This window comes from Melozone crissalis, unplaced genomic scaffold (assembly GCF_028551555.1).
Source record: "Melozone crissalis strain CALT ecotype California unplaced genomic scaffold, PUWL_Pcris_2 ptg000027l_1, whole genome shotgun sequence".
NCBI lineage: Eukaryota > Metazoa > Chordata > Aves > Passeriformes > Passerellidae > Melozone > Melozone crissalis.
In genome coordinates this window covers 5,329,308-5,340,930 of record NW_026535805.1, presented here as the reverse complement: position 1 = coordinate 5,340,930, position 11,623 = coordinate 5,329,308, and positions in this window count along the sequence as shown.

Here is an 11,623-nt window from a genome sequence, read left to right as displayed (position 1 = left end):
CCTCAAAGCCACTGTGCCAGAGGAATAAGTGCACACTGTATCTTAGCTTCTGCTGGAATATCTGCAGGAATATCTGTGACTTAGGAGACACCTGGCAGCTGACATACATTACAGGAATCTTGAGGTCTTTACAGGAAAAAGGTTTCAAACTGAATCAGCAAGTACAGAATCAGAAGTGGGAATGAGGTGACCTAAGAGTAAGAAACTGAAGACTTTTTCCTGGAACTCCATGAAGTTTAGGCTGGCTGCAGTTTATGTTGCACTGAGTGGTCCAGTCTCTGATTACCTAATTTTTCAGTGTCCTGCTTAATCCAAAGTTTCATGTCAAAGGTGCTATTTTATCTAAATTGGTTTTACATCTACCCTGTAGCATTGCAAATGACTAAAATGCTATAGCAAATTGTGGTGGATTGACCTTGGCTGGGTGCCACATGCCCATCAAGCTGCTCTATCACACCCCTCCCCAGCAAAATAAGATGGAAAAAAACCCTTGTAGGTCAAGAAAAGACATGTTACTACAGCAAAAGGAAAAAAAATGGTGTGCACACAAGCAAAGGAAAAAAACAAAGATTTTATTATCTATTTCCCATCAGTGAGTGATGTCTTGCCACTTCCCAGGAGGCAGGGCTTCAGCACACAGTGGTTGCTCCGGAGGATAAACACTGTAAATAACAAATGTCCCCCCTCCCTACTCCTTTTCCCTAGCTTCAGTATCTGAGCAGGCACCACATGGTATGGAATATCCCTGTGGTCAGTGGGTCTGCTGTCCTGGTTATGTTCCATCCCAGGATTTTGCCCAGCCCCACCCTCCGGGAGAGGGGAAGATGCTGGAGTGACAGCAATGTCACCGTGCCAGCGCTGCTCAGCAGCAGCCAGAACCCTGCTGTCTCATGGGCAGCTCTACAGCTGCCAGTGCACAGCACAGCTCTGGGGGCTGCTGGGGGGAAAATGAACTCCAGCTCTGCCAGACCCAATAACACATGGAAGAGTTCTCCTCTATCTTCTACCTCCTTTGGACTTTCTCCCCCTGCAAAACATGATTCTTGCTGGCAATACGAATTTTTCAACACTAGAGCAGAGGACACTGTGATAATGTCCTACTGTGATTATACTGAATTCTATACTCATTTTCTCACCATCACTGGTAAATTTTGCAAATGATACAGAGCTGGAGGTAAAGCCCCATTTGAAGCAGGACATGTACTCTGTCTGACTTCATTATTAGTGGCTTACCTCTCTCCAGCTATCATTTTTTTGAAATTTCAAAACTGGAGTTGCTTAATTTGCATGTTTGCTAAAGCCCACAGGACAGAACTAAATACCAAATACTCCAATTTAATAATATAAAACGTGGTATCTTGCTATAGAAGACATTCCACTGTCTTGCATTATGCTGTTGTTTCCTGAACAAGGCCCTAGGTCCATTTGTGTAGTATCAATCACCCCAATAAGTGACCATCCCTTGGCTGCAGAGCCTTAAGCTCCTGTTCCATGGTCACACTGAGCAGCTGCTGCTGCAAAAGGGACAGATTTGCCTTCATCTAAACTGTGCATATTTGTCACCCCACTGAATTGAAAACCAGCCTGAAAAGGGCAGCTAAGACATGTCCCTCTTTGACAGCAGCCTGTGTTTACATCAACCCACTTCCTAACATGACTGTCAACTTCCAGTGTTCATACACACAAACATCTTCAAAACATCAGTTCCAAGAATTAATTTATGGGAAGATCATTTAACCCCACAGCATTTATGAAATAGAAACACTGGAATTGGACAGAGCTCACTTCTTTCACTTTATCCCATGGTTCACACCCTTGAGACACACTAAGGAAACTTTAAAAACTTTCCCTTTGTCAGCCATTAGGGTTTCTTGGCAATCTATTCCAACCTCTAACATATCTTGTGAGAAAGCTTTTCCTAAAATGCCACTAAGTCATCTGGTCTCTGAAGCCAGTAAAAACTCTTCCTTCTGCAGTGACAAAAATCACCAACCCTTTTGCAAGTTTTCAAGTGCATGAAAAGTTGCTGTAATGCTCATCTGTCACCTCTTGCTGCCTCACAGTCTGGACAAACCCAGTTCTTTCAAAGTTCCACAAGGCTTTTGCTCTAAGATTCTGCCAGTACTTTGGGATTTCTCATTTCATTGTCACAGCACCAAATGGGTAAAGAAACATGGTAGTTATGGACATCTCATAGGCTAAGAATTTCGCTGTTTTATACTGCAAAGAACTGGTTTATTTAAGGTCTTTTTGATTTCTTCTCTGTTTTGCACACTTCCTTTAGCTCTTTGCATAAAATGAACTGTCAAAACCACAGTTATAACCAACTACCACCAACCCTAAAAACAAAAGTCCTTGAAACTAAGGCAAGTCAGTAGTTTAACAAGCATATGTGTCCATCAAAAGGAAAGACTTTGAGAAGATATCTGTGCATCTCACTGAAACTGTTCCATTTATTTCTACACTATCTTGAGATACTCACCAAGTTCAGCCTGAGGTTCCTGAAGGTCCAATTATTTCTGGGGTCTGAAATAAAAGAAATATCCAGTCACACAGCAGACTGTAGACCTAGGAACTGAGATATGTTAATATTTTTAAGCAGCCATAACATTTGCCTAACAATAAATATTAACACTTTTCTAGTTTTGGAATTACTGAATTTCCTCCAGAGTTTTTATGGGTAACAATTATGGAACAATAACTAAAAAAATCCAATGTTCTGAAAGTAAGAAAAAAAAAATCTCAAAATAAAACTGATGAGGGAGTACACAGCCAGTTTTTATTTATACATCTAACATTTGGAGTGTGGGCTAACAGGGAGGAACTGTTCCTTCTTAAAGAACACCTCAAAAGGGCACAGAAATTTTTTTCCCCATTTGGACAGTATGTCCATCTCCATTCTCTTTTCTCTTCAATGGGAGAAAGCATCTTGGATTTCCAGAGTAAGGGAGAGAAAAAAATAAAACTCCTAAAACCAAACATAAAGTCACCACACATCTTGTTTGGGACAACAGCCACTATCACCCTTCCCCTCCCTGCAGCTGTGGCTACTCAATCCTCTTGGCTCAACCCTGTCCTGGCAGGGCCACAGAGGCAGTGACCTGCTGGTGGTGTTACTCAGAGAGGGGATAGAGAATACCCACAGTTTCTTTGGTTCCAGGTTTGGTGGGATTTTTAAAAATATTTAAATATTTACACAATATTTACACAACATTTAAATATTGTGTATTGTGAAATATTGTTTATTTCACTGGCCTCATTTTTCCTGTGTCTCTTGATCAATATAAAACAAGGCAAAATTAAGCCGTTTGGATGCAGTTTGCTTGAATTCTAACAGAATGCAGGGCCCTGCTAAGTAATTGTAGCAAATAATTTTATCTGCATGCTCTGTTCACAATAAACCCAGGAACCTATAGTTCTGGGTGATTGTTTGTTGTAAAGTAACAAGGAGTTCTGAAGGCTGAATTATTGTATTGTTACTAATTGCATCTTTATCTCTCAACTGTTGTCTAGTAGTCTCTAATATAACAATATTTTTAAAAGCCACTTTTAATCCTATGTTTTCATTATATACTGTCCAAAGAATAAAACTGAAAATTAGATGGTTTAGGCCCAGATTCAGAAAAAATAACTCCTAGTTAGGAATATGCTTGTGCTAGCTAGCAAGTCCTTTGTTTTTTTCCTTTGTATTCTACTAGATAGCATTTTCCAAGAATGTAATAATATAAAGAATTCCCAAATAACACTGAGTCAGACTCCCAAGATTATACTCTTTGGTAAATTTTAAAAGCCCAACAGTCTTAAAAGCCTCATTGTTTGTTTTCTGGACAGAAGCATCCCACCTGTGAGGCTGAGAGTGGTAAAAGCAGTGCTCGTGCTTCTTTCCAAGCAGCCTCTCCAAAAAACACACCTTAAAGAGTACCCAGCATAAAACTATCCTCAGCACAGTGAATAAATTTCTTGCACAGAGCTTATATTTTATAGGTTTTGCCTTACATGTACTCAGAATTCCTGCTTTGAAGTCACATACTTTTTATTATAAAGTTTCTTACCTTAAGACTTTACCAAACCAGTTCCTTGTACTTTTCAGTTATGGAAGGTTCATCAACAGCCAGAAATCAACCTCTCCTCCAAAAAAAACCCCCTAGAATAGAAAAGTTAAAAAAGCAGACCAAACTCATGTCACTTTATTTCATCTTTTTTCTGAGTTTAGCATTTCAACACATATTTCCCACTTACTAATGTCAACAGGCTGCATTACTCACATTACTCACATGCATTACTGCTTTCTGTGTAGACAAAACTTTGTTGCATTCTTTGAGAGTGGGAGGGAAAAGCAGAAGTAGCCAAACAACTGAGGAGCATAAATCTGGCAGGGAGGGAGGGAAGGAAGGGCTCTGTAACTAGCATAGTACTGCCTTTTCTTCATTTAAAGTTTAAATAAAGTGATAACAAACTTTCTCATTCTAACTTGTGTCTTGCTGTTATCTCCAACAATTGCACTGAGAAAAAAATTACTAATTTTCTAAATTTGATCATATCTTAAAAGCAGTTTTTTCCATGGTCTTTATCAGTACTGGACTCATATTCATACCTAGGAACTAGTAACACATGAACTGTTGATTTTCATGATTTTCATAAACACTTGCATACTTGCTGGGAGGGAGGTTTGTCTTTTCTAATTTTGGTTAATTTTTTTACAAGTAGAAGGAGATTCTTTTTTTTTGCTTCCATCTATTATTGTGAAGCAGACTGCTACCAGTTAATTAATACAAAAGCTTCTTTATAAAGTCACACAGTACAGAGAGGTATCAGGACATTCTTTTAGAATATCCAGACCTATCTGCAGCTACCAAACTTAAATACAGCATGTGGCACATGGGAAGGTGAAATTAGGGAATGAGTGGATGGGGTGGGAACTCACTTGTTAGAAGTGTATGTTTACACAACAAACCAGCAGAACATCACATATCAAAAATGCCCTTGCCAGTTCTGCAGTTTCCATAGGGAGGGATCTCTGGCAGTGGGCTCAGAGTGTAACTCTGAAACCTGGGCCATCTCTTTGGTTTTGTAGAACAATATGAGTCTAACACAAATGGACCTCATAACAGGTTCCCAGACTGTAACATATTTCAAGTTTTAATTAGTTTAATTTAACTGAGGACAAAAGCCACCTTCACCAAAAGGGATGCAATTTAGATGGAAGATAGTGAACTATGTAAGAGCAAGTAAAAACATGATCTCCAGCAGTAAGAGAATTTAAAGCACTGGCTGAGAGTGAAGTTGAGTGGGTGTTTTTCTAAAAACTGTGTGGAAACCAACAATAGCAAGGTCCTGGTGGTATCCAACATTTTCACCCTGAAGTTGTGTATGCATGAGCTTTTGTTTTTCCTCTCAGTTTAACAAACACTCCAGCAGAAATTTTGTGACCAGTTCATTCTTTCCAAGGACAATTTTGCTACTGTAGATTAACTCTTTATGTACTGATCCATAGTCTCAAATGCAAAATTGCAGATTTCAGTTTTATATTTATGTAGTCATTATCTGCCTCAGACAGGAGAAGAGAGATCACCATTCCTGGAAACACTGTACAATACAACTTGAAGAGCCAGATACAGCCATATTGATCAATTTGTTGTTGAGCTGCTGGGTTTTTTAACAGGATACTTTTAAAAGAATCATTTGCACTCCTAGAAAATTCCAGTGAAATGGTTTTATAATAACAATTTCCATGTGGAAAAATAAATCTTACTTATATGATAAAAAATTCATTACTGATTATATTTTTGTTGCTTGCAACTCCGTCTTAGAGATATCCTCAAAATGGAAGTTCTTGCTGATCTTTCCTAAACTGTGTATGTGAACTGTGGATCATTACATGAGCCAAACAGTAGTTACAGCAGGAAAAGATATGACTCTTAAATAGCAGTAATGTTTTGATATCTACACAGTCCAGCAGCACTGACCTTCAAAATCCAGCACAGCTCCATAACACAGGGACTTCTAACAAGTGGTGTAGACTTTTCTATAGAAACAACAAGACAAAAAGCAGAAATACAAACTCTTGTAATACATCAGGGACCTTCTTTTGGCCCTAGACAGTGTTACTTTCCACTTGCCTCCTTCCCCCATCCTTAAATCACAAGAAGCCAGGTAGGATAAGCTATGAAGGACAAAATTTAGCAGAAGGTGCCAGTGTGCTGCAGCATAAAATGTTCTGACAGTCCAAGGCCTAAGACACACAGCAAAAAAATCTGCCACTTCAGGTTACTACACCATTCATTACACCTTTTTTCCACATGTAAAAATACATCATCTTCCTCAAGCGAAGTTCTTAACATCAGGTTCTTTCAGATCCCCCAAGATTACTCCTGCAATAACACTTCTCTTAAGTGGATGGGCAGTAGAGGGCTACAGTAATTTTACATTATTTGTCCAACATATTACTGATGTTTCCTTTATTCTCCCTTCATTTTCCTTTCCTGATTGGAAATTCAATTTCCAGTTACATACACTGGCTGGATCCCAAACAAACTGTAAGGTGTTTGGGGCAAAGTTCTCTCTTTTTCAGGATTAGGCACACAGAAATGGTAACACAGCAGAGCATTTTCTTTTCTTATTCTAGAATGTTTTAAAGAACATTTTTCTCATCAAAACAAGCACTCGGTACTATTAACTGCAAGGAGAAAATCTTGCACAGTGTATTCCTTTTGTGATGTTGCTTCAGGGAAGGAAAAGGAGGAGAGATCCATAGGAGAGAGCATAAACATCATTACCTCACAGCAAATGGTCACCTCTTCCAGTTTTGAAGTTAGCACAGGGACAGGCAACCTGACAAGAGTAAAGCCTAAGTTTAGCACAGTTTCCCCAACCACATGGAATCAAACTTGCTTTGCATTTAGAAAAACAAACAAAACTCCTCCCAAACCACAACAAACACACAAAATGTAAACATTGTGCAGGAGAACCAAACTACATTTCTTACATAAGTTCAACAGCTTTAAGTATCAATTAGGTGACCTCTGCTTTCTGCTGAACAGTCCTATGAAAAGTGGTTTAGGTAACTATGCAAAAGTGAAAGAGGACAAAGTAAAAGGACACTAGCTTACCAAAATAATTTCAATATATTTTTTCCTTTTTGTGGGAAACAACTGGCCCAAAACCCAAATTATTTGTGAAGAGGTGCTACCACTTCTGGCACATATACAAGATCTTCATATACAGTCTGAGAATCTTCACTGACAGTACTGAATGTCAATGCTCTAATTTAAAGACATACTGCCAGCTGTTACCAAAATCTCCTTTAAAAAGGGTATGCAAAAATGTAAGCATTTAAATGGTATCTGTAGATATCATTTAATAGATAATATAGAAATCTGTAGATATAATTTCTGAAATTACCTGTTGTCCTGAGTTACCTATGTAGCACAAGATGAAGTCAGCTACACTCAGCTTTTCCCACAGTGAGTTATCATATTCAAACAGACACAGAACCTCTTTACTTTCTGCAAACAGTACAGCTCACCAGATATTTAGATTAACTGAGGAGAAATGAAACAATGATACTGAAAGGGCTGAGCAGGAACAGCTGTCCCTCCTGTCAAGAAAAAGAGAAAATATTTTATTTTTAAGGCAAAAAAAATATAACCATACAGTGTCAGTAAAATTCACATGTAGGAAGTCACTGAAACAAGTCCACAAATATGTAAAGGTGGAACAGAAGTTTTCGTAGCACATCCATAGGAATAAGAATTATTTTTTAAAGATACCAAGCTTTACACTTCAGAGTTAAATCTTTAGAAGACCAATAGGCTTCTTGGCAACACAGAATGGAGACTATGGCACCCACTCCAAACTGAGTTCCTCTGTAGAACTGTCAGGATCAAAGTACTGGGCAAGATGGATGTTAGCACTAACCCTTTATGCTCATTCCTGAACAAGCCTTCCAACAGTGCAGCAAATAATTTATCTCAAAATACTATTTTTAACAGAGTGCCAAGTCCTCACACTCCCCACTCCATTCAATGTATCTACCACTAATACTGTGCAACACAGTCTGAGTCTCACATTTTGGCAATGTATGATACCTGGTGACAGGCATTTAAACAGGAAAATGAGTCTTCAGCTGCTGAAGTCCATAAACTTCTCAAAGGAACTGCAACATTACTTTCTTCATCTCCCAAGAATAAGTTACCAACTGTTCTGATGCAGAGGAATTCCATTCAGATCTGGAAAGCAGATAACTCTTGAAATCTTCAACTGGAAAACAGCACTACAAAAAGAAAGAAAACAAAGAAAAAAATCTCAGTTGGGAGATTAACAGTAGAAAGGCAGAAAATGCTTTGCTGTTTCATTTTAATATAGAACAAATTTTTACTCACTTCTGCCTTAAAAGATTAAGCCTAGAATTCAAAAATACTAATAAATGCTAGCTTGAGACTGAAGGCCTGATTTTCTAGAGCTGTAGAAAATCCACCATCTTCCACTTGTTCCACTAAAATGTGAAGTCCTTGAAGAACTCAAGAATGTTGAATGAAACACAGCATCAACCATCAGTGTAAAAGAACTAATAAATCTCACCCTGTCCACTCTAAGCCTCCCACTTAGCACCCAGCAGGCCAAGTTGTGTTTAATATAAAAGCAACACAGGATTTGATGGATGACACCTATATATTTTGCAGCAGAGGCGTGAACAGACTCCAAGCAGTGTAATTTATCTGAAATTACCTTGATCCCAGGCATGCTTTTCTTAATGTGGTAATGACGACAATGAGCTTACTTTCCTTTATGGAACAATTATAAACCTTCACATTAAAGCACAAGTTTCCAGGCTGGATATTGCCAAAAGGTTTCCATAGTCATCCTATTTTCTTTGGGTTTCACACAACACACATCAGCTATCTATAATTTTTCTGCAGAAGCATCACAAATCTGTTGACCTGTTTCTAAAAATATTTAAAGACACAGATTTTAAATGGTGTAAGGCAGCATTCCCAAGACAGGAAGCTGTCAAAATGCTCTTTCCAAAAAAACTGAAAGCATGAAACTGTCACCATAAGATAAAAAGGACAAACGTGTGATCTGCAATACTTCCCCTGACCTAGAATTTAATGAGTTAGAAACTTATAGTTGAGATGGGCATACAAGGGGTATGAAGAGCATCCAAAGGAAGCTGGTGAAAGGTCTGGAGCACGAATTTTATGAGGAGCAGCTGAGTGGGCAGGGGTTGTTAAGCCTGGAAAGAAGGAGGCCGAGGGGAATATTCATGGCTGTCTACAACTGCCTGAAAGGAGGCTGCGGCCAGGTGGGGATTGGTCTCTTCTCACAGGTAATAATAGGATGAAATAGCCTCCAGTTGCACCAGGAGAGGTTTTGATTGGATATTTGGAAAACTTTCTTCACAGAGAGCTGTCAAGCATTGCAACAGGCTGCTCAAGGAAGCAGTGGAGTCACCATCCCTGGTGGTATTTAAAAGCAGCATGGATGTGGCACTTAGGGATGTGGTTTAGTGAAGGACTTGGCAGTGCTGGGTTAATGGTTGGACTCAATTTTAGAGGTCATTTCCTCCTAAATAATTCTACAGGCATGTTAAAACCTCGTTTTAAGAATTTAGTTGCTTCTGAATAACCAGTCTCTTAAACCTTCCCCTGGCTCACTATTCAACAGTTAATAAAATCCTTAACCCTCACTGTAAGGTAATAATATGCAGGAGCCCACACTCCAATCAGTCTGGTTTGCAATGAACTCCAAGAACCCACACCAACAAAAATTGCACAAGGTCTCAACCCTGTGTGGAGCATCCCCAGAAGCTGTATAGGTTTTAAGCTGAGTTAATTGATGGATAGGGAAAGCTGTTTCCTTTTGAGCTTCTGTTTCTACTTTTTAGCAATTTCACTGAAAGGGAAGAAGCAACTGCTTCACCTTCCTTGTCTTCAACTCGTTCATTCCCTAATTCCTTCCTCTCTGTTGCAATCCACTTTGTACCCCAAGGATCCCTGCCCAAACACAAACCTTCCCCCTGAAACTATGACGAGGGAAACACGTTTTAAGAAGAAAGGCATCATTCTCCACGAAAGAAAAACCGACGGGCTCCTACAGAGAATCCTCAGACTGGCCCAATTTGCACCTTCTGAACGCTTTGGCTGCTTTGCTGCCCTCTAGGGCTTCTGTCCGGAAACAAGAATTACAAATAGGATACAGGGAAGGAAGGATATACAGAAGGAAGGATATACAGAAGAAAGGAGACAACATAAAGCAAGGAGAGGGTGTGGATGCCCCATCCCTGGAAGTGCCCAAGGCCAGGCTGGACGGGGCTCTGAGAAACCTGACCTGGTGAGTGGCATCCTGCCCTTGGCAAGGGTTTGGAACGAGATGATCTTTAAGGTCCCTTCCAGCCCAACCTATGCTGTGATTATATATGCTAACATTAATCTAAGATAACTCCTTATGCATAGTTTCTGTAACAAATGCAGCACCAATCTCACAAACAACTATTTGATTATCATGTCACATCTAATCCAGCAGCACCCATAAACTGAATGTGCCAGAGGAACTGTGCAGAGAGGGATAAAAAACAACCAAACAAAAAAAACCCCAACCAAACAAAAAAATTAAAAAACAGAAGACAAGGAAAAGACAAGAATCCAAGAGAAGAAATAGCCCAACTTCCAGACTGCATGGGGGAAAAAATCATTATATGGATCTGCTAATATCTAAGTGCTTCACTAAGGGAACCTAAGCCCTTTCACGTAACCTCCAAAATGCAGTTCCATCAGCAGCAGAAAGAGGAAAGGCCAAGCTCTTCTGACAATTCTCCTCCAAACTATGCCACAAGGAATCTTTCTTCCTTTCAGATGGTTACTTTCATGACACCTGTAAGAACTTAACATTCCTGAAAGCTGCAACAGCTTACTGAAACTTCCAGCAGCTTTTATCAGTAGTTAAGAACGGTCAGAAAAATACAGTCATATGCCCAAATTTCACATCCATAGAAAATAAAGATAAAAAGTCTCAAATAGATGGCCTTACAACTAAAACAACAAATGCCAATTTCCTGCAAGTTTTTGTAATGATTTCCTGCTTTTTGTAAATTTTGTGTCTTAAAAGTACAAAAACTTTGGTTCAAGAGTTTCCCGTGGCTCTGGCATTTCAGTGTTTTCTTATTGTGAGCTCTTTTGTGTACATTAAGCTGTGAGACTACAAATCCTCAATTGTTGAGGCACTTGCAGGCAGTCAGCCACTGCTGCTCCTACCTTGTCCTTGCTAATCTTTCTCTCCAGCTCATGAAAAACAGCAACCATAAAGGAGTCACAGCTTGTTTACTTGCATTTTTGATAGCCAAAATTGTCACAAAAACAGTTCTTCAAAGACCACAAAACTCCCAAAGTAGGAAAAGTCTTGACAATATCTTCCTGACATATTCTAGGGAGCACACATACACCAAAGGTTTTTCAAAAGTATGTAATTTTACCATAATGGGCTGTTTTCAAGGCAAGTATCAAGAAAAAGCAGACACAACTACATCATGTTACAATCCAACTATAAGCCAACATGAACACTTAGTAGCCGTAAGTACGGACACAAGTGGTCATCTCCCCTTTATCTCATCCTAAGAAAGCAGCTG